Here is a 26,953-nt window from a genome sequence, read left to right as displayed (position 1 = left end):
TTTAAACTCCATATACTATTTAATGTATTAGAAATAAGCTTGCTCTTTCAGCACCTTCAAATGTTGTTTAGTGCCACATTTATTTGTGACATAGAGTATGACTTTAAAATAAAAGTCAGTTTATATTTGTTTAAAACATTGTTTAATAAAAAACATTTTTTTGATGCAATAAAAGTAAGGAGGCATATTCTCAGCTAAGAAGAGCATGTGGACTTTTGAAGACGGCTTATTTTCTGGACTGGGGTTGAGATTGTGCATATTATATTAATTTACTTGATAATTCTCAGCTTCATGTGTGTCATGGCTGACTATGGAATTTTTGGTCTTCTAACAATCTATCAAATGTCTTTCTCCTCTGTTTGAATTTATTTAGTGACATCAGCTTGTTGTGCATCCTTGGCTTAAAGGAGGAGAAGAGAATGGGTTGTTAAATTACTAAATCTCCCAAGTTCTCAAAAGCAATCCCATTCATTGTTACTATTCTTCTAGGCCACTGTTGTACTTCTTGATCTCTTGAAAGGTCATTCCTTCTGTAATTTTCAAACTGTTATCAAAACACTCTTCTTATTTTACTGGAACTGTAGTATTACCTATGCATGATACATTTAGAATCTATCAAAATTATCTGTAAGTATTAAATGTCCATGATCTTATCAAACTCCAGTGCTTAAATATGTTCTGCATTCTTTTGCAGTGTACAGGTGAGCTTGAATTTCTACCTTTTTATCTACCAATGTCCAACTTAGCTCTATATAATACTCTTTTATTATATATATATATATATATGTATACACACATACATATATATACACACACACACATATATGTGTATATACCAACACACACACACACACACTCTTATATATATATATATATAATGTATATGTATGTGTATAGGGCTATCCTGATGGCTCAGACAGTAAAGAATCTGCCTGCAATGCAGAAGAATCCTTGGCTTGGGAAGATCCCCTGGGAATGGCAATCCACTCCAATATTCTTACTTGGAGCCATATGTATATAAACACACACACACACACACACACACATATATATATTTAGCTGTTTATATAACTTCTCTAAATATCAAAAATTAATGGCAAATATGGCAGGAAATTTTACACTGGCTTAAATATTAAGCTCTTCCTCCCTCACTCAATGACTGCTTTTATCTCAGAATGTGACCTCATTTATTTCTATAAAGAAATAGATTGTTTGAAGATAAATTAATAATTAGTTAAGGATATTGGGATCAAATAATCTTGGATTTAAGGTATGCCATGAAGAGACACAGAAAGAAGAAAACCAGGTGAAGATCAATCAGAGATTAGAATTAAGCAACCACAAGCCAAGAAATCTCTGGGCCAAACATAAGTTGGAAGAGGAAAGGAAGGATCCTTTACTAGAGACTTCAGAAGAGTGTGGCTCTTCTGATACTTTGATTTTGAACTTCTAGCCTCCAGAACTAAAAGAGAGTAAAGGTCTCTTATCTTAAACCATTAAGTTATGATAAAGCATTATGAAAGCTTAGGAAACTCATATAGGTACATTTTTTAAACATCATTTTAAGATATGGGAAGAAATTAATTAGGAGAGTGGGATTAATAGAAACATGCCATTATATATAAAATAAAAGGACTTACTGTATAGCACAGGGAACTATTTTGTAATAGCCTATAATAGAAAGGAATCCATAAAAAAAATCATGTAACCAAATCACTTGGTTGTATATCTGAAACTAACACAATATTGTTAACCAGCTATAAATCAATAAAAATTAAATAAATAAATAACTGGTTAAAACACATTCAAAATTATTTTGTATGCTTTATATTAACCTATACCTCTTTAAGAATCACTTATAAAATACACTTCTGATGACAAAACTTAGAAACAATATAAATGCCCTTTAAGATATAATTAACTAAAACAATAGAATACATTGTAAACTTAAATTTTGGCCACATAATTTGATGATGGGTTTTGATAATTGTTTAATGTCTGACTGATTCCATAGTTGAGGAGACCATAGTAAACGTATAAAAATGTTGAGATTGCCAGTCAATTATCTTTAAGATTCGTTTCTTCTCTGAAATGTCTTATGATCACAACTCTGATTACAGGAAATTTCAAATGAAATTTTTTTGTATGGGGTTTTATGGGTGAGAGAGTGGCTGTTCTACATTTCCCAGCTTTCCAAGAATGAAGAACTCTGTAATTGACTCAAACAACTTGGAAATTACTATATCAAATACTCTGGCTAAGTGCATCCCTTATATGATACTAATTGAAGAAGAAACTAGATTTTGGTACCATCTCATTATCTGCAGTGAAGTGACCACCATCCAGTAGGATAATATTACTTAAATTGTGAGTTCCACAAGAAAATAGTAGGTATTTCCTCCAATAAAATGTTCTGTGGTAAAAAAAAAAAATGCAGTTAAATTTAAATACATTTCTTTAAGAAATCTTTATAGTCTTTAAGAAACTAGCATGTACTATGAATCTTTTTTAAGAAAATCAAGCACTATTTCTCAAATTTATTTACCCTTTTAACACTATTTTCAAAGAATACAATATTTGTAGCAACTCCAAGTATGAGTGCTCTGGGGAGTATAGTTTGGAATTAGCTCTCTAGCAATTGGAAGTATCATGGACTTTTACAGTAATAATAACACAATATTTATACTAACACAATACTTTGTTACTCTGTCATAATACATAAAACTGGCTCTTACATTAATAGTTCCTTTGTTTTAGGCCCTGTTCTAGACTTCTATTTAATTTTGTTGCATTGTGTAATTGTCTCAATAATCGTGTGAGCTAGGTAACACTATCTCCATTTAGCATACTTAAATAACATGCCAAATGTACCATAACTGTTCAGTGTTAGAGTAGGAATTTGGAACTCATGTAGTCTAGTTACATGGTTTTTCATTTTAATTTACAAGAGTGGGCAAATATTAACACATGATTTTGCTGTTCAGTCACTCAGTCCTGTCTAACTCTTCGCGACCCCATGAACGGCAGAACTGAGTTTGTTCACACTCATGTCCATTGAGTTGATGATGCCATCCAAACATCTTGTCCTTTGTCGCCACCTTCTTTTGCTCTCAATCTTTCCCAGCTTCAGAGTCTTTTCCAATGAGTTGTCTCTTCACATCAGGTGGCCAAAGTATTGGAGCTTCAGCATCAGCATCAGTCTTTCCAATGAATATTCAGGGTTGATTTCCTTTAGGATTGACTGGTTGGATCTCCTTGCTATTCAAGAAACTCTCAAGAGGCTTCTCCAGCACCACAGTTTGAAGACATTAATTCTTCAGCCCTCAGCCTTCTTTATGGTCCAACTCTCACATCTATACATGACAACTGGAAAAACCATAACTTGAATATATGGACCTTTGTCATCAAAATGATGTCTCTACTTTTTAATACACTGTCTAGCTTGTCATAGCTTTTCTTCCAAGGAGCAAATGTCTTTTAATTTTGTGGCTACAGTTACTATCTGCAGTGATTTGGAGCCCAAGAAAATAAAGTCTATTGTTCTTTCCATTATTTCCCCATCTATTTGCCATGAAGTGATGGGACCAGATGCCATGAGCTTAGTTTTCTGAACATTGAGCTTTAAGCCAACTTTTTCTCTCTCCTCTTTCACCTTCATCAGGAGGCCCTTTAGTTCTTCTTCACTTTCTGACGTGAGGGTGGTGTCATCTGTATATCTGAGGTTATTGATATTTCTCCTGGCAATCTTGATTCCAGCTTGTGCTTCCTCCGGCCCAGCATTTTGCATAATGTATTCTACATATAAATTAAATAAGCAAAGTGACAATATACAGACTTGACATACTCCGTTTCCATTTTTGAACCAGTCCATTGTTCCATGTCTAGTTCTAACTGTTGTTTCTTGGCCTGCATATAGGCTTTTCAGGAGGCAGGTAAGGTGGTCTGATATTCCCATCTCTTTAAGAATTTTCCACAGTTTGTTGTGATCCACACAGTCAAAGGCTTTAACATAGTCAATAAAGCAGAAGTAGATTTTTTTTCGGAATTCCCTTGCTTTTCTCCGCGATCCCGTGAATGTTGGCGATTTGATCTCTGGTTCCTCTGCCTTTTCTAAATAAAACTTGTACATCTGGAGGTTCTCAGTTCACATACTGTTGAAGCCTAGCTTGAAGGATTTTGAGCATTACCTTGCTATCATATGAAATTAGTGCAATTGTGAAGTAGGTTGAACATTCTTTGGTAGATGAGCACACTAAAGAACAGAAACTGTATGGACCTAACAGAAGCAGAAGATGTTAAGAAGAGGTGGCAAGAATACACAGGAAAACTGTACAATAAAGGTCTTAATGACCCAGATAACCACAATATTGTGATCACTCACCTAAAGCCAGTCATTCTGGTGTGTGAAATCAAATGGTTCTTAAGCATTACTACAAACAAAGGTAGTTGAGGTGATGGAATTCCAGCTGAGCTATTTCAACTCCTAAAGCTTGATAAAGGCAAAAATAAGCTAAGAAAGCAAATCAGTGTTTCTCAACTATTTTTATGCTCATTTGGGAATTGTAAAAAAGTCAGAGAATCTATCCTCATAACAATGTATACACATATATCATACCGATGTATATGTTTTGCAGAGCAATGTCAATCTCCTGAAGTATCCAATGACTATGAGGCGGAGAACCACTTAAATAACTTTTTGTTGTTTAGTTGCAAAATTGTGTCCGACTCTTTGCATCTGTAGCCCACCAGTCTCCGCTTCTCATGGGATTTTCCAAGCAAGAATATATTAATACCTATTGTTAAGTATGGCTAAAATTAATGAGTGTCACAAGCAGAAAAATCATGAAAGCAGATTAATGTGCAGTAGAAACATATGAAACATTTGAGGTTGGGTTCTGGAAAATCAGTTAAATTATTCTGTGCCATTCTACAGTGTAGACTAGTTTCCAGACAGATTTTGTTTTTGTTTTGACAATTCCTATCTTTATTTTTTGTTCATTTACTCAAAAATCTTTGGATAACTGATTATCTTCAATGTGAACAAAATAATTGTTGTGATTTGATGGGACAGGACAGGCCTCTAATTTATTTTTGCTCTGATTAAATCTATGTAATTTAGTGTTCTAATTTTAATGTGACTCAGTTTATTATTTGCAGACAAAAGATATAAGTTAAAATTCTGACTGATATAATTTTCAAATTAAAACAGAAAAATAAATTTAAAGTAAATTTAAGGAGATTTTTATTCATTATTTAAACAAGGGAAGCTAAATGAGTTTTTTTTTTAATTTAAAAGTATTAGTAGAATAGGACTTGACTGTGCCCAAAGCATATAATTTATTTATAATAGACTATTTAGGATTTTCCAAATAATGGGTGAAATATGGATTACTTGAATGTAGCCTAACATAGAGAAATGATGTGGAAATGTGAGAAAGATAAGCCTGAGTTCAAAATAATTTATTTATTCAACAAATATCCATCAAGTCTGTATTGGGTAGTATAACCTTATGCTACTGAAAGCAGAGAGATTACATTCTGCCTCCTACTGTATTCTTCAACTAGTCTACATCTCAAATAGTTTACCATTTATTACTTGTCTTGGGGAAAATGACTTAATTTATCTTTATGTGCATAGAAGTAATCATTTTTACCTGCCTGATGATTTCCTCTCCTGGTGTTTATAGGATGGTTTACAGCAACAATCAGTGCTAAGGATTTTCAAAGATAGAGACAGAGATAGTGAGAGAGAGAATATATTTCTAAAAGCACCCAATAAAAGCCTTCAGTCTTCTGTGCTTGAATCCCCTCTGAATAAATTCTAGTCACAAGAACCAATTATCTTAGCTCAAGAAAACTGAATTAACCACTAGGAACATGGATGGGGTTGCATTAATTGTTTTAGACCAGTGAGGGTTTACTATAGATTTGAGAGTGCAGTCAATCCTATCCAACACCAGGGCAGCTACACAGGGTGAAAAGAATCAAATCAATGGTAGGTAGGGAAAGAACCACTGACCCACTAGAACCACTACACACTTAAGTGAACATATCTGAGCATATGTGCTCAGTCATGTTTGACTCTTTGCTCCCCATGGGCTGTAGCCTGCCAGGCTCCTCTGTTTATGGAATTCTCCAGGCAAGTATACTGGAGTGGGCTGCCATGCATTCCTCCAGAGGATCTTCCCGACCCAGGGACAGAACCCATATCTCCTGCATTTCCTGCACTGGCAAGCAGATTCTTTACCTCTGAGCCATTGGAGAAACCTCTAATTGAACACACTTATGCGCATATCTGATCATTTAAAAATTAATACACTCAATGACATGAGAAACTGTCTCAGTTTTACTAATAATTATTTTTAAATAACTCACTACTCTATATGAGGGTAACTTTTACTTTGGCACATCAAGGACCCAAAGAAAGACATATCTCTTTGGATTTATAAATTAATGGCTATAGAACTATGAATCTAATTATGTGCTTTTTAGAAAACATGAAATAAAAGAAATGAGAGTTTTGTTTTTCTAAGGAGGGACAGGATATATTTGAACACTCTAGGGCAATTGAAAATTTAAATAAAATTTGGGAAAGTAGAAGTGGCAAGCACATTAATTAATTCATTTCATCCTGAGATAATAATATTTTTTTCTGGATTATGTATAAAAGAACTGATAAAGCATTTCCTAGAATGCAGATGAGTTGAACGTCGTAATGATATGTATTCAAATTTGCCTGTTCTCAGGTTCAGGCAATGCCATTTCTTGGCTGCATTATTTTGGACACATAACAGTTTATCTCTCACCCTGTTTCCTCATTTGAAAGATACCTATAATGGTAGCTGGTTTCCACTGCTGTTGTAAAAGAGGACTAAATAAGACTTTGTATATAATCTGTATACATACATTTATAATTTCTATAAAATGCCTTACATTTATAGGCTAAGTGAATGGTTGATATCAATTTCATTTAGGTTAATAAAGTGTTAGGCTTCCTAAGACTGTATGCAGGCTTATTCTGCAGAGCCCTCTATCTGCTTGTTATTTCCAATATTCTGCTTAAATTGCTCCTATCCAATGTCATTGTTTCTATCTGTGAAGACTTAAAAGAGGAGTGATAGGAACAAGGATAAACAAGTTATTTTGGCATTCTTATAAACAGACTTTAATCTTTGATTTGCTTTCTCTTTCCAGGCATTTGTTTATTTGCATAAAGACAAAAAAATAAAAGCTGCTAAGGGCTACATGCCATGCAATCAGTGGAAAACTTGGCATGACTTTGAAACTTAATGATCAAAGCACTAAGGTTGTATATTAGGGGTGCCCCCAAATCTTTGGTTTTGTGAAGAGCTAATGATGGGCTTCATGGGATGTTAACAGGCTTTAATTTAAAGCAAAATGCAGCATGGACTAAAGAGAAATCTAACATAACATGTTCAAAGGTACTTGATCACTCTTACTTATTATCAAGTGACAAGTACTGATCTTCAAAGGCTTCCCAGGTGGCACAGTGGTAAAGAATCTGCCTGCCAATGCAGGAGATGCAAGACATTTGGGGTTGATCCCTAGGTCAGGCAGATCCCGTGGAGTAGAAAAAGGCAACCCACTCCAGTATTCTTGCCTGGAGAATTCCATGGACAGAGAAGCCTGGTGGGCTACTGAGAGGTCTCAAAGATTCAGACACGACTGAGCACACAGGCACGCACCAATCTTCAAACATAAAGAAGTTCAAATATCTAGTAAAGGGTTGGACAATTTCTAATCATCACAATAAGAGAGGCTTTCGAAATCACATGTCCCCAAGTCCTTTGCTTCTGCCACCTTGGGCAAGCTGTTTAATAACTTGGGGAGGGTTCCATTTCTTCATCTGATAAATTGGTATGAAAATATAGATCGCAGATTTTTTTTTTGAGCATAAGTATATAAAGCATGTGTGGCATAGAATAGGCACTTAATACTTAATATACTTTTCTCATTTGTTAATTTCTTCATTTATATCACTTGTAAAAAACAGGGACAAAGCAGTTAATAAGTGTATATCTATCTTAATATACACATCTATAGTGAATGGACAAGATGGCAGAGTAGGAAGACACTGAGCTCATCTCCTCCCGCAGGCACATCGAATGTAGAACTATTTACAGAGCAATTACAGGTGAGAAAGACTAGAAGACTAGCAGAAAACAGCTTTTACAACTAAAGATCTAAAGAACGAACCACAGTGAAGCAGGTAGGAAGAGCGGAGATGTGGCATAGTCAACACCCATATCCCCAGTGGGCAACCCACAAACAGGAGAATGGCTTAAACTGCAGAAGTTCTTCTCCCCAAGGAGCAAGCTGTCCAAACCTCACATCAGACTCCCCAGCCCAGGGGTCCTGCAACAGGAAGACAAGCCCCCAGAACACTTGACTTTGAATGCGACCCGGGCTTTCTCTTTGGAGAGCCATAGGACTATGTGAAATAGTGAAGTGAAATGTGTTAGTCGCTCAGATGTGTCCGCTCTTTGCGACCCTATGAACTGTAGCTCACGAGGCTCCTCTGTCCATGGAATTCTCTGGGGAGGAAATAGATTCCACTCTAAACTGGTGCACAAAAAATTGCATATGTACCAGGACTCAGAGAGGAAGCAGTGATTTGAAAAGAGCCTGATCACAACCACCTGATGATCTTGGAGAGCCTCCAAGAGAGGAGGGAGGCAACTGGAGTTCACCCAGGAGTCATAGATACTGGTGGCAGTCATTATAGGGAGCTTGTTCTATCTCAGGGGTACTGCTACTGGACTGGCAAGTGCCATTCTGCGATCATCCCTCAGGGCCCAGCCCCATCTACCAGCCTGTGGCACCAGTACTGGGACACCTCAGCCCAAACAACTACCCAGGAAGGGAAACAGCCCACCTCCTAGAAGGCCAGCTACGGAGACCTTCTGTGCCACAACCACTCTGGGACCCAGCCCTGTCCACCAGAGAGTCCAGGATCTGGCCCTTCATACCAGTACACTGATACTAGCATTGTGACCACCTGGGCCTTGCAGCCAGAGACCTTGGGACCTTTCTCTGCTCACCAGTGGGTGTTCATTAGACCAGCTTCATTCACTAGTGGATAGTCATCAGTCCCAGGACCTCCTGGACATTGGCTCCACTCATCAGTAGGCTGAAACATCAACCCTAGGACCCCAAGAGCCCTACAGCCAGAGGCCCCAGGAACCAAATCTACTCAACAGTGTGTAGGCACCTGCTCCAAGACCACTATAATCATGCAGCCTATTGTATGAGAACATAGCCCACATACCAACCCTGGGCCTGATGAACCTCAGCCCTGCCCACCAGAAGGTTAATACCCACTCGGTGACCTTGGACCCCTTAGCCAGCCAGCCCAGGATCCATCTTCATCCATCAGCCAGATAAAGCGAGCCAGAGAACCTGTGACCTGGCTCTGCCCACCAGCTGGCCAAGACTAGCCTCTGGACCCTCAGCCCAGGGTCTGGCCACAGTTACTGATAGTTATAGACTGATACAACCTCCAAGACACCCTGGACCTCTCAGTCAGTGAAATCTGGATTCAGGATCACTCACCAGTGGGCCAGCACCAGCTTTTGGAAACACTAGACCCCATAGTCAGTCATGTCAAGAAGAGACCCCACCTATCAGCAGGCTGAGACTAGACATGATCCCCACCCCTAAACTCTGCAGCTACCCACCCTAGAGCCAAGCTACACCCACCATTGGGCCAGCACTGGCCTCAGGATCCCCTGCACAGTACCTCTGCCTGCCACTTTCTGACCTGGCACTTCCCACTCACAACTAGCAGCCCCTACAGAAGGCAGGGCTTGGCAACCAGCTGGACTGGGGCCTAGTCCTGCAAACCAGACCACACACAGTAGTCAGCCAGCCACAACAGAAGGACTCACAGTGCCTAGAGGGCAAACCTAGATCATAGAGCTCTCATAACCAGGGAGGGGAATGAACTGCTGGAATGCATAGGAAGTCTCTTACCAGAGGTCACTTCTCCAAGGTCAGAAAATATAAACGGTCTGCCAAATACATAAAAATAAAAACAACAAATTAGGCAAAATGAGTTGACAGACAAATATATTCCAAATTAAGGAACAAGATAAAACTACAAAACAATATCTAGGGGAAGTGGAGGTAAATAATTTGGACCCAATAAAGAGTCCAAGGTAATGACTGTAAGGGTGTTCAAAGAACTTAGGAGAAGAACATGAACAAGGAGAGAAGTTAGAGGTTTTAACAAAGAGTAAGAAAATGAAACCAATATTCCATTTATAAATATGAGAAGCAGACTCTGTCCTAAGAATACTCTAAGTACTGTATACACAATATTAATTCTCACAACATCCCTAGGAGTTAGGTATGCTTAAGAGCCTCATTCTACAGATAAGGAAACAGACATACAGAGTGATTGTGTACATTATCAAAAGTCTTATTAAACTTCAAAAAATTTATTGAAATACATGTTTCAAATTAACATTACATGTCTCCTTTATAATTCTGTTAATAATGTTAACAGTACTTTTCATACAGACTTTCAAAACATAAATCTCTTTGATATTACAGTCCTGAGATTCAACCAAAATTGTACAAATAGCCTCCTATAGTTTTAGTGAATTATTGAATTACCACAAATAAAAATATAATTAATCCAGAATTTATTTTAAAATATGGTATAATATAGGGACTTAATTTTATTTTAATAAAGAACTATAAATACCATTAAGCTAAATGCATACTTCTCTGCTAATACAATGTCATTTAACTTTTGCCACTTTATATCATGTTTTTATAACTTAAGAAAACCTTTCTGTTGTTTTTAAAACTGTTTCCCTAAGGTTTCTTCTATATTTATAGGCCTGAATGAGTTTTAAAATCAATTTATCAAAATACATTAAAAATAACAAAATGTTTTTCAATTTTGTTAAATATGTAAATTCTTTTCAAGAGATGGTCACTTTATTGTATCTTTGTCCTGTTCAAAGACATTATCTCTCCATTTATTTGCCTAATATTTATGTTCATATTATCCACACTTGGTGAAGTTAGTTCTTAGTTTTACTTTTCCCCTTTTAATTACACATCTGATTTTTTTTATTAAATGTAAAGTTATCACCCATTTTTAAGAAAGAAAATTAATTTTTGAGAAATTTCTGAGAAATTAAGAAATTTTACTAGCATTGAAGAAAATTATGGCATAAACTTCTATACTCAGACACATTATGCTGTTTTGTTCTTTAATTGCTAAGTAAATAACAATGATGACTATGGTCTTCCATTTTTTTCTTTGGTTTTACTGATTAATATGCTTCTAGTTTTTTGCCACTGTCTACTGTTTTAGCTCTTGATTTAAGACATTTTTGGGAAAGGGGCAGCAGGTGCTGTTTTGGACCACGATGGTGGCAAGAAGTCCTTGAAGCAGCCCAAAAGCAAGTCAAGGAAATGGATAAGGAGGATAAGGCAATCAAACAGAAACAAATGGAGAAGCAGAAGAAACACAGGACCTAAAAGCAAAGGCTAGAGAGACAGGTCCCCTAGCCACAGGTGGAATTAAGAAATCTGGCAAAAAGTAAGCTGTTCCTTGTACCTGAGGCAATGATGATCCTTAATTCTATTTCTGATTAAACATCTGGATCCTCTGCTGTAACATCTGTTGCCACCAATAGCTAGAATGAAGTGTTGTCTTGGAACCTAACATACATTTAAGAATAAATTTTTGTGAAGAAAAAAAATCATACAGTGGCTCTTCTTGTCATTAGTTCTTCTCTGCCTTATCATTATCTCTTTCTACCTTAGCTATGAGGTCCACAAAAACACCACTCAGAATCCTGACAGTGTGTTCTTAAGTCTTTGATCCATCCTGAATTCTGTATCACCTGAAATTAACCCAACTTATTTGAAAAAGAAAAACAATACATTATTATTCTTTAGCAACATTTATATAAATAAAATGTATATTCTTATTACAATAAAATATATTTTATTGGAACATGAATGTTATGAAAAGCTTTTGAATTTATTAAAACAATTATGTTAGTTTTATTTCCATTATGTATAGAACATGTTACATACTTTTGATAAATGGATTATAAAATGAATTCAAGATAATTTTCTTCCATGATATCAGTGATTATCACTTAAATTTCCCTTGATTTCTTGTCCTATTTTTAGACTAGTATTTCTCTACATCTGAGCATAAATAAAGATCTTTAAGTTCTTATCCTATGTGAGTCAAGTTTGTGTAAGTCTAGATGCAATAGACATACTGAGTTCAAGGACCACATTGATAGCAGGGAGCATTCCCATTTCTCAGTGGGATGGAGATAATAATGAAGTCTGATAAGAGGAGAAGTGGAATAAATGTATCAGTTCAGCTCAATCTCTCAGTCGTGTCCGACTCTTTGTGACCCCATGAACTACAGCACACCAGGCTTCCCTGTCCATCACCAACTCCCGGAGTCCACCCAAACCCATGTCCACTGAGTCGGTGATGCCATCCAACCATCTCATCCTCTGTAGTCCCCTTCTCCTCCTGCCTTTAATCTTTCCCAGCATCAGGATCTCTTCAAGTGAGTCAGCTCTTCACATCAGGTGGCCAAAATATTGGAGTTTCAGCTTCAACATCAGTCCTTCCAATGAACACCCAGGACTGATCTCCTTTAGGATGGACTGGTTGGATCTCCCTGCAGTCCAAGGGACTCTCAAGAGTCTTCTCCAAAACCACAGTTTAAAAGCATCAATTCTTCTGTGCTCAGCTTTCTTTATAGTCCAACTCTCATATCCATACATGACCACTGGAAAAACTATATCTTTGACTAGACGGACCTTTGTTGACAAAGTAATGTCTCTGCTTTTTAATATGCTGTCTAGGTTGGTCATAACTTTCCTTCCAAGGAGTAAGCATCTTTTAATTTTATGGCTGCAGTCACCATCTGTAGTGATTTTGGAGCCCAAAAAAATAAAGTCTGAAACTGTTTCCACTGTTTCCCAATCTATTTTCCATGAAGTGATGGGACCGGATGCCATGATATCAGTTTTCTGAATGTTGAGCTTTAAGCCAACTTTTTCACTCTCCTCTTTCACTTTCATCAAGAGGCTCTTTAGTTCTTCTTCACTTTCTGCCATAAGGGTGGTGTCATCTGCATATCTGAGGTTATTGATATTTCTCCTGGCAATCTTGATTCCAGCTTGTGCTTCTTCCAGCCCAGCATTTCTCATGATGTACTCTGTATATAAGTTAAATAAGCAGGGTGACAATATGCAGCCTTGACGTACTCCTTTTCCTATTTGGAACCAGTCTGTTGTTCCATGTCCGATTCTAACTGTTGCTTCCTGACCTGTATACAGGTTTCTCAAGAGGCAGGTCAGATGGTCTGGTATTCCTATCTCTTTCAGAATTTTCCACAGTTTATAGTGATCCACACTGTCAAAGGCTTTGGCATAGTCAATAAAGCAGAAATAGAATTTTTTCTGGCACTCTCTTGCTTTTTTGATGATCCAGCAGATGTTGGCAATTTGATCTCTGGTTCTTCTGCCTTTTCTAAAACCAGCTTGAACATCTGGAAGTTCATGGTTCATGTATGTATAGTGAGGAACAATAACCACATATTTTTACTTCTAAATGACTATCAGTGCCAATATGGTAGACGGTATAAGTAAATGAATGTTTGTTCTTTCATGTTAATTCCTTTGAAACTTAGAACCAAATGACTAAACTTCATTGTTTTTAATAGTTCAACTGAACCCTGTAAGTCTGGCAACTTCATAGAGGGAAATTTCGGAATTATCTCAGATTCATCTAGACTAGAAGATCTCATTTTTATAATTTCTTTTTAAATTCCATACATAATGGATTTCATACAATAAAGAATGAACTCATGATTGCTGAGGAGAAAGGATACTTGGGGGAGTTTGGGATAGTCATGTACAAACTGCTATTTTTAAAATGGATAGCTAACAAGGACTTATTGTTTAGCACATAGAACTCTGCTCAATGTAATGCGGCAGCCTGGATCGGAGCGATGTTTGCAGGAGAATGGTTACATTTATATGTATGGTTGAGACCCTTCACTGTTGACCTGAAAACATCACAACATTGTTAATCATCTATACCCCAATACAAAAAGTTTCTTAAAAACAACTAGATGACCTCATTACTTATCTAGTCACCTTTGTGTCATAAGTCTGCAAAACAAACAGAGGCATCTCCACTCATCTGGAATGTGTTAATTCATAAACAGTTGTAAATCCATTAGTATAGAAGAACTCTTTTGTGCTTTATAGGTTCCTCTCTCAAGAAATGTGAGCTGTTTCCTCTGGGGCAATGTCAGGGAACTGTAAATGACAGCTTACAATCAAAAGTCTTCCATGTTAAACTCCATGGTATAGAAGAATGTTAGTAACAATGGAGGGGATGCAGCCAAATGTGTGGATTATAATTTCACTCTATATAATTTTACTCTAACCTGTATCTCATAAAGCCATTTGAATATCTAACACTTTTCCCTCCCCTTCTCCATTCTTTCTCATTCCATTTACTGTTATGCTTAATTTTGTGTGTCTAATGCTCTTTCTTCTGTTATTGAATTGAATGGCTTCCAAATTCAGTTCTTTCTATTTCATTCACTACTGCCACTGATTATCTCACTGTTTCTACCATGATTTCTTTTGCTTGTCTGGAATGAAGATTTCTCTCTCCACCAAAGTCTAAATTTTTGTTCATTTCCCAAAGATATGCGAAATATTTCTGTGCTTTATAGGCTCTTCTTTCAAGAAATGTGAGCTGTTTCCTCTGGGGCAATGTCAGAGAACTGTAAATGACAGCTTACAATAAAAAGTCTTCCATTTTTAAAACAGTAAATTGGTTTTCCAGGGACAGTTCAGGAACCCTGTCAGTATCTGACATATGAAAAGTATTTTCTTAGTATCTTCCTTCTGCTATCTCTGAATATCTGCTGTAAGCCTTGGAACCTGTCCCCTGCTTCAGGATCTTGATTTCTATGTCTCAGTCCCTAATCATGAGTACTAGTTTTCTTTTGCTATTTTTTCATTAGACCTAGTCTTGGTGTGTGTAGACCACATATTGGTCCACTAGGTTAGCTTCATATTCCCAAAGTGGATTTACCAATTAAGTTTCTTTTTTATTACCAATAGTTAACCTTCTATTTATCCTGTACACCTTTGGGTTCATTTCTGCCTTCTACAAGTATTCTAAAGGTACTATATATTTATCAATAGACTAGGTGGTCCAAAAAAGTATTATGGTTTGTAGCTTTATCAGAGCCATGGTTAGTTTAATTATGATATGACTTTACTGTTGGAAAAACATAAAGTTTGGCAATGATATCATTTGAACTTTATAAGAGCACAGAAAATTGTATTTCATTTTACAAGGGAAAATCAAAGTAAGCCTCAAAAAATACCCTATATGACCTGCTTATAGTCACACTGCAAGTGAGTAAAACAATTGGTGTTTCTCCTTAGGCTTTTTGTCTTTCATTGCTAAGAAATTCAATTCTCAATGTTGATTTTGGGGCATGAGGCATTGTCTTGACTAATTTACACATGTCTTATTTGAACCTAGATTTTTTTTTTTAACCAACGCATCCTTCTTCCAAACTAATTCCTTCTCTTATATTGTCAATATTCTCCTAGAAATCAGGGAGGCTTAATTTAACCCATTACTACACCCATCTCTACATCACCTAGCCCACATCCATTTGTCATCACCTAATAATGACTCTAAACCTAAGTATTTCTTGAATTTATCTTCCAACACAACAACCTTACTTTCATTACCCTAGTTCAGAACTCATAACTCTTCATGGAAGTCACTGCAGTGTCTTCCCAACTTGCCATCTCATTTCCAGAGATTTCCTCTCCTGTGCAGATCACAGTCAAAGCTTATTAAAATAGATGCAAGATTACCTATGAACTGACTGATCTCTTTCTCCCTCACCAGTCCCATCATGTGGTATTCCCTGCCTCATGGTCTATGCTTTTAGAAGCCCTGAATTACCTCTTTTCTCCTCAGTTTACCAAGCTTCCTCTCATCTGTATGCTCTCTGTATTCTGCTCATTATGTTAGCAATTTATTTTCTTCATTTTCTTCACATGCCTCATTCCATTTTGTCCATGCATTGTCTTCCTTGTACAACCTTCACAGACACCTCAGATATCTCCAGTTATGACGCAAGGGACTCCTTGTTGTTGCTACATTGCCACAATACCCTGTGCATACAGCTATTACTATACTTAAAGCATTGCTTGATGAGATTTATGTTATATTTTAATTGGCTTACATTATGTATTTATCTCTTTATCTGGTAATTAAATATTAATATCAAGTATCTATCTACTTATATTTTCTCTTCTCTAATTAAATTATAAGCTTTTAAAGGCGATTGCTATCACTCACTCATTTAGTCCAGCACACTATAAAGGAGTTCCTTTGTGGAGATAATGTAAAACAATGTGTTTATTTATTATTTATATACCTCATCAGTCATTTGTGAATAGAAACCATGGTCATTAGTATATATACACATATATCCATGATATGCACAGATATGCATATATATGCCTATGCACATATATACAATGCAGACCTACACAACACACACATAAAATATACAGGTGTATAGGATATATATTTGTGTTTTCTCTCTCTGAGAAAATATATTTTTCCATGAATTTTGAAGAGTGAAATATTGATTTGTAGAAATATTTATCCAAAATTCAGTATCTGTTTCTAAAGTTTAGAACCTTCCCTAGGGATATTGCTTGTGTGGGCCAGCAAAGAAGAGCTGAGCCTGAATTAGGATAGAAAGGGTGGAGTGAGCTGCATATGTTGCTCAGCTCTTTTCCATTTAGCATACGTTTGAGGGTTGCTTTGCAGACCCAGCTGTCTACAAGGTGACGTGTTTTCTGTCATCTTCTCTGCATTGTTTTATATCTACTAATGCAGGTGAACTTCAGGAGACTATAAATGGCCAAACTGTTAGAAATATAATCATGAAGTCTGTGCAGTAGAAAATGCTATGCTTTGAAGCAAAATGCTATTTCTTTCTAGTATTGTAGAGAATTGTTATGTTCTAAACACAAACATCTTCACTAGAGAGTCTCTAGGATACAAATAAAGTTGGTAATGGTGTTTCAAGTACCGAATATACACAAATATTTTGAGAATTGTTTCATAAGAGAATAAATTGAATTTCTTGGAAAATATACCAGACTTTTGGATGGAGTGCCTGAGACATTTGACTCTTGTATATATTTGGGCTTCCATGGCTCAGATGGTAAGAATCCACCTGCAATGCAGGAGACTCAAGTTCAATCATTGAGTCAGGAAGATCCCCTGGAGAAGGGAATGGCTACCCACTCCAGCATTCTTGCCTGGAGAATTCCATGGACAAAGGAGCCAGGTGGATTATGGCCCATGGGGTCTCAAAGAGTGAGACACAACTGAGTGACTGAGCACAAAGCACGATGAACACATTATTCTTCTCATTTAAAATAAAAGTATACAGAATTCCACAATCTAAAGTATACAGAATTCCACAATCTAAAATTTTGCTGACACCTTTTGGTAAAAAATTTATGTTTGTACATTCAGACGAATATGCACACCACACACACACACACACACATAATTGCACATGTTATACATGCATTGTATATGATCATACGTATTTACATACATATGTGCATATACATGTGTTTACATGTGAATATACAAAATAATATATAATGCACATATGAGTATCATATGAGCCAGAGCCATATTATAATCCAGTTCTTTAATACTATTTTTCTGATTATATGATATGAATGATTTCAATGAAACTTAACTCCCTACTTATTAAATGAACCTACATTAGAATATTGTTCTAATATTTCTTTACTTTATATTCTAATTATATATTAGAATATATATACCAATCATATTTTTATATCTGTGTCAATTTAATCATTTTTGTAGTCCTTGTAATAACAGCCTCCATCCTATGATCAAAACATCTCCTTTTAAATTATATGTAAAGTATCCAGATATAGTCTTTTTGAGGTTATTTAAGGCTGTGGACTGGGGTATTATGTTTAGGAGAAAGAAACGCTTGATATTTCTTATTGTCTTCTACATATCTGTAGCTGGAACCTACAAAGCCTTTCAGGTTTCTGAAAGACTAGAATAATGCATATCAAGCACCACTTTCTCCAAGTCAAAATTCTCACTAAATCTGAATGCCAAGCACCTCATCTGCTAATTAACACCATCTGCAAATTCCAAGTCTAGAATTTCCTTTGATTTATTTCATGTTCAGGCTTAAACTATTCTGTAGGGAAGTAAGTATCCTCATTTCACCAATCCTAATAAAGCTCAATTTATTCAAATCCCTTGAAAGGACTTGAGCATCTCATATTTAAGACATAGTGATTATTCCTAATCCTTGTTAAGCAAATCACTATAACTGCTATATTGTTGACTTCTACAGAAGCATAGTCAGGGTTGAGAGAATTCTTTTTCCCTCACTTGACAGTATCAGAGTGTAGTGAATGCAGCTCTAGATCAGTAGTTCTCGCATTCAACCTATAAGCAGAAGCATCAGAATCACTTGGAGACCTTATTAAAAGGCAAGCTGCCGAGCCAAACCCCCAAGACTGTCAAATTCAGTAAGTCTGGGGTACAGCCAAAAATGTGCATTTCCAACAAGTTCTTAGGAGATGCTGAGATGAGAATCTGCTTTTCCCAGACTGTTCTTTGAGAACAACTCCTCAAGGTCAAAAACCTGAATTCTTCCTATTCTTTATGGTTTTAAAAATATTTAAGTTGATGCATTATTTTCATGGAGCTTCAAGTTTCTCATCAGCACTTAAAATGTAATATATGCTCATTAGAACCATACACTGCCAGATAGCTAAGGAGTGGACATACAAATAGACAATGATCAAACCATATATAAGAACAGGACTCTGGAAAGGACTAAGTGTGTCCCTCTCAAATTCTTGTATTTAAATCTTAACCCCGAAAGGGATGGTAATAGGAGGTGAAGCATTTTGGAGGTAATTAGATCAGGAGGATGGAACCCTTATGAATGGGATTGCATGCATGCTAAGTTGCGTCAGTTGTATCCGACTCTTTGTGATCCTATGGACTGTAGTCACCAGGCTCCTCTGTCCATGGGATTCTCCAGGCAAGAATACTGGAGTGGGTTGCCACGCCCTCCTCAAGGAGATCTTCCCCACCCAGGTATTCAACTCATGTCTCTTATGCCTACCTCATTGGCAAGTGAGTTCTTTACTACTAGTGCCACCTGAGAAGCCCATAAATGGGATTGTGTGTGTGTGCAAAGTTGTTTCAGTCATGTCAGCTCTGTGCAAACCTGAGGACCATAGCCCTCCAGGCTCCTCTGTCCATGGGATACTCTAGGCAAGAATACTGGAATGGGTTGTCATGCCCTCCTCCAGGGGATCTTCCCTGGTAAAAACGAACTCAGAGAACTCTCTCTCCCCCTCCTGCCATGTGAGGACACAGGGAGATGACTTCCTGTGAAGAAGTGGGCCCTCAACAGACACAAGGTTGTCAGCTTCTTGATCTTGCACTTTTCAGCCTCCAAATCTATGAGAAATAAATGTTTGCTTAAGTTACCCTGTCTATGATACTTTTGTTGTAGCACATAAACATATAATGACAAACTTTGACCCAAAACCTCCACAGCAATCATTCCAGGAAGTCAAATCACAACCTCTGCACCAATTAGTCCAGAATGTCAGGACTTGGGGACTACTCAGGTGGCGCTAACGGTAAAGAACTTGTTTGCCAATGTGGAAGGCATAAGAGATGCAGGTTCGATCCTGGGGTTAGGAAGATTCCTTGGAGGAGGGCTTGGCAACCCACTCCAGTATTCTTGCCTGGAGACTCCCATGGACAGAGGAGCCTAGTAGGCTACCATCCATAGGGTCACAAACAGTTGGACATGACTAAACATACATGCATACATGTCAGGACTTGGGCAACAACTCCAAGGTTTGCTATGTTTTCCCTATTTCCACTGCAGGTCTAACTAAAGAAAGATGATCTCCAAACCAATCACAGAAGATGTTTGCTTTCTACTCAGCCTACTTCAGCTTCCCCATGCCAACAGTTTCCAAACTGCACATAGCTGAAACCTCCTTTATTCACTATAAAATTTCCCACTCCTCTGTCTGCCTTTGGGTTTTTGCCAAACACAATTGGCGGGGCTGACTCTCCTGCTGTAGTAAGCTCTGTATCAATAGTCACTTTTTTCTTCACATTTGGGTGGTCTTCATTTATTTCCACAGCTAGTACTGAACCAATTAAAATAAAAAATTAAACTTAATAAAAGTAAAAATGGACCTACCATATGATATGGCTATTCCATTCTTAGGTCTCCCCACAGAGAAATAAAAGCACATATTCAAGTAAAAATATAAGAATGCTTATAGAATATTTATTTATTCTTTCTGAAAACAGAAATGCTCATAATGTCCTTCAACAAGTGAATGGATAACAAATTGTACTATAGCTATGAAGTGGAATAATGTTCATAATAAAAAGAGAGTCTGAAACATATAACATGGATGGGATAATTATCAGTTCAGTTGCTCAGTTGTGTCCGACTCTTTGCAACCCCATGGACTGCAGCATGCCAGGCTTCCCATCACCAGCTCCAGGGAACTCAGGGATAATTACACTGAGTGAAATAAAACCTGAGAGAAGTAAAAGAATACATACTTTTATGCATATGGAATTCTAGAAAATGCAAAATAATCTGTATAGACAGAAATCTTACTGTTATTGTATGGAAACCGAATAGGTTGGAGGTGAAAGACGAGAGGGAGTGATTATATCAGATACCTAGGAGAACTTTAGGGGTGATATTTTCTTCATTATGTTGATTGTGGTGATGTTTTCACCTGTGTATACATGTGTTAAAACATAGCAAATTGTGTATTTTAAATATATGAATTTTATTGTCTATAAATTATACCTCAATAAACAAATAATTACAGAACAAAACTAAATATGCTGGGGACTCCAGAGACTCTTTCAAATTATTTGTTTGATCTTGGCTTGAAACACTTGAACACTATTCTCTCAAATCTATAAAAAAATTCTTGGTGCCTAGATCAGTCTTTTGTGTTGTGATGGAAGTATTTTCCAGGGAGCTTTTGGTAAAATTCCATACATTATACCCCCCTGCCAATGGAGAAAGGGAGAAAGAAAAGAAGAGGGCAAGAGACTAATTTAAATACTTGAAATTTACATACATATGTACAGACAGACTGCTTGAGATATATAGATAGGTAGATGGATAGATAGCTATGACATATTTCAGGAGCATGGAGATCAAATAGTAGGACAGAAATTAACTTCTTATTTTGTAAACTCACTATAGAAAAATTCAGAATGAAGACAGGTATTACCTAGTAATTCATGATCTTTAACAGGATAAAAATAATTACTCTGCTTAATTACAGATATAAAAATATCTATTTACCATAAAACTCCACATAGCCTCCCCCTCTCTAAAGTAATGTCTGCCATTAAAGCACATATAGGACTGGGTAAATACCAATATATGCTGCTATAGACGCAGCATGTTTCCCACCATAGAAGCCTATGAATACCACACGGCTTTCAAGATATCCCCCAAAGTTGTTGTTAAAAATTACATCCTGCAGCTTAAGCACTATAAAGATATCAAATAAAGAAAGGAAGCACAATGTCTCTTTTTCTTAACTCCTCCCTCTCCATCGTGGTACTGAGGCCAGTGAAAAGTATTTTAATTAAGTTGGGTGGTGTGAATAATCAACCATTCCTTTTCTCTGCCTTCTGCACTGGCACATGAGATGTACTTGTCTCCAAGTGGATTTCACATTTCTTTTTGTCAACATGACAAAGGATGCGACTTGAAACCTAAGGCTCTTCCATGGAATGAGAAGGTGCAAACCAGTGTGTGGGGAAGGAGACAGAAAATGTTGAAGCTCTAAAACTTATGTTTGAGTCAATGACCTTTTGATACAGGTGAACTTTCCTTCCTGAAGAAGGAAATGACTCCCAAGATCACAGAATACATTAGAGGGAAGTCAGAAATGGAATTTAGGGACTTCCTTGGTAGTAAAGTGGCTAAAACTCTGTGCTCCCAATAAAGAGGCCTGGTGTTTGATCCCTGGTTAGGGAACTAGACCCCACACACTGCAACTAAGAGTGCACTTGCCACAACTAAAGATCTGGTACAGCCAAATTAAAAAATAAAATAAAATAAATGGAATTTATGTTACCTCCTGGAAGGCACCAAACTCAGGTCAGCTAGAAGATGTCTCCTGACAACATGGCCTCCAGTGTTCTCTATCTAGATAAAGTAAAAAAGAAAGCCTAAGAATCAACTCTTAGCCAACAGTGATACTTTGGCTTACTCAAACAAGCACACCTATTATAAACTCAGCAGATTTGCTCAGTTTATGAATAAGATGCTTTCAACTCTCTCCAAAAATTGGCAGTTCTTGAGAACTGCAAATTGGTAAGAGTTAAATCTAGGTTTCTCAACCCTGGTATTATTGACATTTTGGACCTGATAATTTGATTTGAGGAACTGTCCTGTGCATTGTGAGACATTTAGCAGCATCTTGGCCTCTATCCTCTACACGACAATAGCCTCTCATTTCATTTGTGACAACCAATAATGCCTGCACACATTGCCATATAGCCCGAGGAGGCAAAACAGCACCTAGTTGAAAATTAGTGAGATGATTTGTGTGTGTGTGTGTGTGTGTGTGTGTGTGTGTGTGTGTGTGTGTGCACTCAGTGGGTGTCCAGCTCTTTGCAACCCCATGGACTATAGCCCACCAGGCTCTTCTGTCCATGGGATTTCCCAGGCAAGAATACTGGAGTGGGTTGCTACTTCCTTCTCCAGGGGGATCTTCCCAACTCAGGGATCAAACCGGGTCTCTTGTGTCTCCTGCCCTGCCAGGCAGATTCTTTACCATTAGCGCCACCCGGGAAGAAGCCCAGACAATTATCATATGTAAGTATTTATTTTTGACATGGCTTATGCCCATTAGTAAGTTCAGAAATATCTTTATTCATTTTGAGATCTTACATTTTTTTCTCATCTATTTTTAAATGACTTGATTTTTTCTATATATGACTGTAGTTTTTTTCATGTATAATTGTCTAAATGCAAACTCACAATTTTGGTATAAACGTAAAATGTTTGTTTCTTTCAATCATTGCTTTCAACTATCTTTGTTGATCACTCCTTTCATGAAGAAGAAAGAGTTACTAATGAAAGCTTAAAACTATTCCACAGGTTTTTGATCATTTTTAAAAAATTATGTCTTTATTTTTTAGAGTACATTTAGGTTAACAGCACATTGAGGGGGAGGTGTAGAGATGGTCTGTATAACACCTGCCCCTAAAGTCATAGTCTCCATCATTATCAACAATTCCTCACTAGAGTGGTATATTTGGTTCAAGTTAAAAGCCTACACTGATACATCATAGTAACCCAAAATTTATAGAAAGCATTAGGGTCACTCTTGATGTTGCATAGTCTGTGGACTTGGACAAAGGCGTAACAGCATTTATTCATCATTATGGTATCATATAAAATATTTTCACTGCCTTGAAATTACTCTGTGCCCCATCTGTTCATTTCTTCCTCCCCCCAATCCCTTGCAATCACTGATCTTTTCATGATCTCAATATGTTTTCTTTTTCCAGAACATCATGTAGTTGGAATCATACTATAATAATGCACATAACCTTGTCAGATTGGCTTCTTTCACTTAGTAATATGCACTTAAGGTTCCTATGAACCTTTCCATGGCTTGATAGCTCATTTACTGTTACTGCTGACAAATATTCCATTGTCTAGATGTACTAGAGCTTATTTTGTCATTCACCTACTGAAGTACACCTTGTTTGCTTCCAAGTTTTGGTAATTATGAATAAAGCTGCTATAAACATTCATGTGGAGGCTTTTGTGTGGACATCTTTTTAATTCACTGGGGTAAATACCAAGAAATGTAATTGCTGGATCCATCAGATGGTAAGAGTCTGTTTAGTTTTATAAGAAATGGTCAAACTCTCATCCAAACTGTACCATTTTGCATTACCACCAGCTAAGAATGAGAATTCTTTTTGCTCCACATCCACACCAGCCTTTTTCATCAGAGTTCTAGAGTTTGGCCATTCTAATGTGTGCAGCAATGCCTCATTATTGTTTTAATTTGCATTTCCCTAATGATATAATATAAAAAATGGCTTCTTACTTGAAAAAAAAAGAACTTTCACTTCTCCTCAGTTGCCCTAATTTATGTCTCTAAAAGATGAAATGTAAGTCTTTGTGTGTGTCTCTTAATTAAAACAATTAAGCCATCCCTTGCCATCATGGGTTTCTTAATTATTAAGTCCTATTTGCTCTCGAACTATAGTTGGCAGTCTAACTTGATAACTAATTTTTGTATTATTGGTCCTTGTTGCCTTTCCAGCAAGTCTGTATTGCACACTTTGAGCAATTCTCCATGACTCTCAAATCAGAGCTTAAGAGCCTAAGATTGATCCTTTTTCTAAGAACCACAGAAATTTGAGAATGACCCTACACCTCTCTTTTAGGCTGTCTCACCAGGCATCTTTCTTTAACATCTTTCTCTGATCCTCAGAAACATTAGGCAATATGCCAGGTCAATGAATTGCCAAATTTTATATAGAAGATAATTGCAGTCCTTTATTTGGCAACAAAGAGGCATTGTGTACATTATTAACATAAAAAGTGAGTTTCTTTCCTTTTTCTCTCCCCTCATTTTTGGTAGGGCATTTTGATGCTTTGTATTAGAATTCTATATATATATATGTTAATACAAATACAAATGGCCTTCCTGGGTGGCAGCAGTAAAGAAAAAAAAAAATCTGCCTACAATGCAGGAGAAGTGGCTGGAATCACAGGTTTGATCCCTGGTTTGGGAAGATCCCCTGAGAAGGAAATAAATAGCAACACATTTCAGTGTTCTTGCCTGGGGAATCCAATAGACAGAGGAGCCTGCTGGGCTACAGTCTGTGGGGTCACAAAAGAGTCAGACACAACTTAGCAACTAAACAACAACAACAGAAGTGCTGTATTACATATTAGTAGCTCTCTAAATGGGCTTCCCTTTTAGCCAGTCGGTAAAGAATCTGCCTGTAATACAGGAGACCTAGGTTCAATTCCTAGGTCAGGAAGATCCTCTGGAGAAGGAAATGGCAATCCATTCCAATATTCTTGCCTGGAGAATCCCATGGACTGAGGACCCTGGTAGGCTACAGTCCATGGGGTCGCAGGAGTTGGACATGACTTAGCGACTAAACCACCAGCTCTCTAAATGGTAAACAGTACTTGAATTACATTGCTCCTAAATATTTTAAAAGTCAAGTAATTTCTTTCATTACCTCTGCGATGACCATGTTTCAAATAATACTCTCAGTTCAGTTCAGTTCAGTTCAGTTCAGTTCAGTCGCTCAGTCACGACCCCATGGACTGCAGCACATCAGCTTCCCTGTCTATCACCAACTCCCGGAGTTTACTCAAACTCATGTCCATTGAGTCGGTGATGCCATCCAGCCATCTCATCCTCTGTCATCCCCTTCTCCTCAAGCCTTCAATCTTTCCCAGCATCAGGATCTTTTCAAATGAGTCAGTTCTTCACATTAGGTGGCCAAAGTATTGGAATTTCAGCTTTAGCATCAGTCCTTCCAATGAATATTCAGGACTGATTTCCTTTGGGATGGACTGGTTGGATCTCCTTGCTGTCCAATACTCTAATTGATTACTTTTATAATCTGCCTTTTCTAATATTTTGTGTTTCATGAGGATATTTGAACCTCTAGCACCAAACACAATTCCTGGAACATAATATGTCACCAGTTATTGAACAAGTGAATACATGAATAAATGATTGATATAGTCTGTATATATACGTATGTTATTTGTCTTAAGTTTTGTTTCTATTTCTGATTTTCAAAATAGTACTATAGTAATTTTATTAATGTATTATTATTATTATTTTTTTTTACCATGTTTGGGCTTCTCTGGTGGCTTAGAAGTAAAGAATCTGCCTGCAATGCAGAAGATACAATAGAACGCAGGTTCAATCCCTGGGTTGAGACCATACCCTAGAGGCAGGTAAGGCAACCCACTCCAGTATTCTTGCCAGGATAATCCCATGGGCAGAGGAGCCTGGTGGTCTACAGTCTGTGGGGTTTCAAACAGTTGCACATGTGTGACTTAGCACGCAAGCAGGCACTATTCTTTTAGTGGTTTATTCCCTCATGAGACTCTATTTTAAAATAAATGACATCTTTTTTTCTTGCTGTTTGTTTTCTAAGTGATATATTGATTCACGTTATCATGTTATAAAAGTGAATCAAAATAGAAACACACAGGCAGATGAAAGGTGGAAGTGTGATAGATTTCCTCTTCTTGGGCTCTAAAATCATTGTGGATGGTCACTGCAGCCATGAAATCAGAAGACGTTTTGCTTCTTGGAAGGAAAACTATGACAAACCTAGACAGTGTGTTGAAAAACAGAGACATTACTCTATGAATAAAGGTCCATTTAGTCAAGGCTATGGTCTTCCCAAGTGGAAACATAGCTGGACTATAAAGAAAGCAGAGCACCAAAGAATTGATACCTTCAAACTGTGGTGTGGGAAAATGGACAGCAAAGAGATCAAAGAAGTCAATTTTAAGGGAAATCAACCCTGAATACTCGTTAGAAGGACTGATGCTGAAATTCCAGTATTTTGGTCCTCTGATGAAAACAGCTGACTCATTGGAAAAGTCTCTGATGCTGGGAAAGATTGAGGGAAGAAGCAGAAGAGAGCACAGAGGGTGAGATGGCAGGATGGCATCACTGATGCAATGGACATGAACTTGGGCAAACTTCA

Source organism: Giraffa tippelskirchi, chromosome 1, assembly GCF_054371585.1.
Source record: "Giraffa tippelskirchi isolate mGirTip1 chromosome 1, T2T-mGirTip1v1.2.pri, whole genome shotgun sequence".
NCBI lineage: Eukaryota > Metazoa > Chordata > Mammalia > Artiodactyla > Giraffidae > Giraffa > Giraffa tippelskirchi.
Note: the sequence above shows the minus strand (reverse complement) of the source record.